Below are 5,306 nucleotides of genomic sequence, written 5' to 3' on the forward strand. Positions count from 1 at the left end.
CCCTGCACAGTCGATAATTAAGCTCTAATAATGTCTCTGCCAGTTAGTTCATTAGTTGCTAATCATTATTTACAACATAATTCAGGATTAGGAATTATGAGGGGAAGTACCTGGGAATGAAAACACTCCAGTTCTTTCTGGTTGTTCTTGCCAGTGCTAAAAATAGATTTTCATTCATGGCGGGAATAAAACGTCTCCCTCCACTAAACATTTTAAACAACATCTCCAGTAAAACCGAAGAAAAATGAAAAGCTGTCCAAAGCTGTTCTAAAGACCTGCCTGCATCCTGATCATCTGCATCAGAATGTCTTACAGAGGTGAAATCTGAAACATCTTATTTCAACTTGCTAAACTGCAGACCTGCAGTGAGACGTCGTGTGCCGGGCATCATCAGCGGAGCAGCCGCGCTCACGTGACGAGTCCTATTCAAAGCACCGTTCACTGCAGGAATCAGTTACACTCTGCAGTGCGTGATGCTGTGACACATATTACAAAGGCAATATATCATTTTCAGATATTTACTGACTCTCTCAAAGGCCAACAGCCTGCTGTGCCTTAAAGTAAATGAATTTGAAATATGAGGTAACAGCAGCACGCCTGACTGAATGATGCTCTCTGATGTTTAAACAGTGTTATGTTTGATTGCATCCTGTGTGTACGCAAGAAAAGCACAGGAGTATAAAGAGATTTAAATAATCCTGGAAATGCATCAGTCAAATCTAAGGTTTAACCTTAGATTTAGAGATAACCCTAAAGTTATATCTCCTAGATATTTGATAAGGGGGAGAGAAAAATGAACGATAGATGCATGTTTCCGTATGCTTCATTTCCTGCTATGATGCAGAGTTTCTCGCTCTATAATGTGATGTGCAGACAGACGCTGAACTGTTTTCTTCCAGTGATTCTGCTGCCGTGCGCCTGATCTAAACGCAGTACAGGATGTGCTCTCTTTTTACCGCTCTGCCACGCACAGTCGAAATCGGAGTTAATCAAAAACAGCTTTTTGCTTTTCACGGTTCAATGACAAACCAGGAAATAAACATTTCAGCCAGGTGCATAGATGGGTTCTTTTTTTCTCACCGAAACCTGTTTCACAAGGCCGAGCATGTCTGATCTGAGACGTTCCCATCCAAAAAGAAGAAAAAAGACACTTTCATGTCTCGTTTTTTCAAGAAATAAACTGCAACAGGAAGAAGTGATTTCTTCCTCGGCTCAAACAGTAACCATCGTCTGAACGATCAAATGAGGATGTTTGAGATATCCAATCAAAGGAAACAAAAGAAGAATCAATCTGAGAAGAGAAACAAATTAAGACAAATTGCTCTACAGCTGTGCTTCAGTGTGAAGAGATGATGTAAACGATCCCAATGGCTGTGGCAGACATCACAATCACAATTACCAATTTCCATCTCAGCTTCTCGAACATCAGCACCGCGACTGTCTTCAGTTCAAGGTGGCAATTAGCGTAAAAACAGTGTTTGATTATCAATCGGCCCTTTCTGATTGGCCAACACGACTGAACACAAAGCCGAGCAATGACGACGACGAGCCCAGCGCAGCAGATTACAAGGAATGAGAAGCGAGGGAGGAGGATGAAGGAAAAAAAGCCATCTCTGGATGACTCATCCCCTCAGGCGGCCTTTCAGATGTGATGCCAGCAAACTTGGTTATTTGAAGCAGGCTCAAACCGCTGCGCCGCCCTCAAATATGATCACTTCCAGAGCCGGCCGAGGCCTCCGTGACTCTGTGACATCCGGACATCTCAGCGAGTTCTCCTCTCCGGTTCACAGGATTAAACGTGTTTATCGCCTGGAACATGTGAGGGTGATTTCTGTGTGTTTTCACGGCTTATAAACTTGTTTCGAGACTTCCTTTACTATTAGGTAATGCATTTTTTTTTTCCAGACTAGTGCAAGGATTACTGGGGACATTATTTCATGCAGCTCAGGCTTCCAAAGTTGCATCCTGGTGAGCAAAGACACGGCAGAGGTTTGGTGATGATGTAAAATGAGGGAATGTTTGTGGGGGAATTGATTTTTCTTTTCATCTCTGTAGAAAGTATCTGTTTGGTGTGCAAGCTTCTCTAGTTCTTCACAGAGGGATTTCAGCAATAAAGAGCTGCTCTAGTCGAAGAACGTGTCCAAACAAGTTTGTCTTTTCTTTTTATACCTTACAGCTGACTGTGTTTAGTTCTAAATGATGAGGCCCCATCATATCTGAGAGACCTTACAGAGTTCCCAGAGTCTTAAATGTCAGGTCCCAGTTAGGGAACCGGGTACCAGTTAGGGTTCACGGGACAGACATGGTCTCCAGAGTTTAGACTAGACTTCAACGTTTCCTTTATAGTTAGTACTAGTACTCATATTCATGTTTTAACTCGACACATATACACAGTGGAGGCGAATAGAGTAAAACTTTTATCAATATTTCAATATTGATTTCATTTCTCAAGATGATTCACGGTTCAATACATAATGCAGTGAGTCAGACTGTGTTTACAGGAATCACCTGCTGTCAAACATTTTGTACCTGATGGGTCGGTCACAAGCAGATATTCCAGCCTCTGGTTGCCAAGGTAATTCTTTAATGTACTCTATTAAGCACTCACTAATATCCAGTCAGTGTATCCAATCGTTTTCATTGGTACTCATTTCAGTGATTGAACCTGATGCCACTGACTCTTTCTGGTGTCTGGTTTCTGCTTTGCTCCCAGTCACTTCCTGTGTGGTCACTGGTGTCTGTTCCTGGAGGAGTGGTCTGCTCAGGTGTTCATGGTGTTCTTCTCTTTCTTGTTCCTGTTTTATTTCCTGATTCATTGATTTTATGCTTTATCTGCTCCTCACCAGGTCTGTGAGGTGCGCTGGCTGTCAGGATGAGTTTGATCTGAGGCTTTCTGAATAGAGGTTCTGATGGAGGAAGACAGAGTGTGCTTAAGTGGAATGTGATTGAAATTAATGTATCATGTATGTATTTATAGGCTTAATGCCACTCTGTCAGCTTGGCCTTGGACTGATGTGACTGTGCGAGGTTTTGAAAGAGAGAATTAGTATTTTTTTTTCTGATTTTTCATATTGTCACAAACTGCGACTGCAACACTGAATGAATTATTCATAACAGAGTGGCTTCACGTCTCCAGAGAGTGCATCAAAGTCAACTTTTCCTGTATGTTCATTCATCTGTGAGCCAAGATGTTTATTAAAAGCTTTCCTGAAATTTGATTTGGTTTGTCCACTTTACTTAAATCTAATTGCACTTTGGCTGCAGTTGATGTGGAAAACTTTGACTCAGCAGGAGTCAGTGTAATCAGCCAATCACGGCACAGCTCTACAAGGTCCTGCGCTTCAAAATCATTTGGTAAAAACTCTTTAAACACACCAGCGGCAGGGCAGAATTAGCCCAGCACATGGTCTCAGGGAAAAATCAAATAGGAGTGTTTTAGTCACGACCATACCTGCATAAAAACTCACGCCAATGCATGTTGACTGATTTTAGCTCTGAGCTGCCTGAGCTGTAGAGAAACTTAAAAAAGAGCGATGCAAACCAAAAATGGAGAATATCCACCTTCAGAATAAAAGTTGTGCTTTAGTGCTGTAACCAACTGTTTCAGCAGACAGAACCTTTACTTTGAAGGCAGCCACCCTCTGTTTTCCAACTATGTCTCACTTTTTCAAGTTTTACTACGACTTGCCAAGTAATTCGAAGTGTTTGCAGACATGTTTGCCCCAAATGTGCGAATTGATGGCGATCTGCAGAAAACTGCTCACGACCAAAACAGCTGCAAGGCGATTTTTTAGTGTGACCAGTTTAACACGAGCAGCAGAACTTACAACTGCTCGGTGAGTTCAGATTTTTCTTCAGCGAGGAGTGGTTTCTGGATGGATGCTAACTGGTCTCTAGGCCTGTGTGACTGAAGCCTTAGCAAGCTGCATCCATAAACCTGTAGGTGAAGTGCTAAGATAAAGGTGTGCTACCCAGGAGGCAGAGTGTTTCATTGGCTGTTTTAGGTTTATGTATCAGTCTATCATTTTGTGATAAATCATCTATCACTAACATGAGTTCACACTCTTTTTAACCCGAGTCAGTGTAATCTCCAGATCACACACACACACACTCAGTAATAGCACAATGCTGAGCTACATGTAAGTCTCACTTCTTCCTTGGTCAAGGTCGTAGTGGATGGTTTACTGCTTAACAACAGAGCATCTGTTATTTTCCATAATAGGATTTTATTAACGAAGGGTGTTTTAAGCCCTTGTGGAAGGAGATTGCAGGCAGCGCGTTGCACAGCTGCTGTCTGTATTATACTGAAAGCATCAAATTCATTGGGAGAGAAGTGCTGAGAAGTTTTGGAGGTTGTCGTCATCCATGAGACTGTTCCCACTCCTTTCTCCTCATGATCCTGGAATTGGTGAAGACTCCTTATTTTCAAACTGTGTATAATCAGCTCAACTTTTAAATGCCACCAATTTATGTCACTGGACCAGGATGCACTCTAAATATTTAATTAATTTCACCTTTTTAGGTCATAATATAAGAACGATAACGACACAAATCTTGAGCCAACTCCAGTTTCTTTATATTTTGTGTCCACTGAGCCAGACTTTTAATTTTTAAAGTGAGCTTGAGCAACAGTTCTTCAGGCTTTCTGAAGGTCTTTCAGGGTTTTTGTTGGACACTGGCTGCTTTTTAAATCATGGTTCACCTCAACACAGTGACATAACTGGACAGGAAACTGGCAGGCCTAAAAAACACAGCAGGTGAACAGTGTCTGAAAGTCATGTTCTTATGAAATAGGAAAAAAAGAGCTGACACAGAGCCTACTGTTCACTGAAGCCTCATCAGATATGGTCTCAGTGGAAGGATGGCAGTCAAGAAGCCGTTCTTAAGGAAGGGAAGCAGGAGAAAAAGCTGAGGTAAGAAAATTATGGAAGTAATGAACTGAACAGCATTGCAAACAGGTTTTATATAAGGATGAACTGAAAGCAGCCATGTGAGAAAGTGCAGTTCATGCATTAGGTTCTTTTTTTTAACCGCAACACAAAAAGATGTACAATCATTTTCTCAACGTGCACAATTCTTATTGGCGCATTCCTTCACATCATGCTGTGGCTGTTCTTTGCTCTTTGTAAGCAAATATATTCCTCACTGCTGCCAGGGGGGCTCATGTGTAACTTCAGTATGTGTTTAAATTAGAGATGGCACGATACCACTTTTTTATGTCCGATACCGATACCGATATCATAAATTTGGATATCTGCCGATACCGATATGAATCCGATATAGTGTTTTTTAATCAACAAAACTGT

At 41.6% G+C, this 5,306-nt stretch overlaps 1 long non-coding RNA gene across 1 annotated transcript; it reads left to right on the forward strand.

Moving 5' to 3' along the window:
* Positions 1-512: 512 nt before the first annotated feature.
* Positions 513-3,200, forward strand: LOC309694622. Its single transcript, XR_014272943.1, has 3 exons — positions 513-2,575; positions 2,714-2,765; positions 2,847-3,200. It is a non-coding gene; the product is annotated as an uncharacterized lncRNA (long non-coding RNA).
* Positions 3,201-5,306: the final 2,106 nt, after the last annotated feature.

Source organism: Aulonocara stuartgranti (genome assembly GCF_965226115.1).
Source record: "Aulonocara stuartgranti genome assembly, chromosome: 18".
NCBI lineage: Eukaryota > Metazoa > Chordata > Actinopteri > Cichliformes > Cichlidae > Aulonocara > Aulonocara stuartgranti.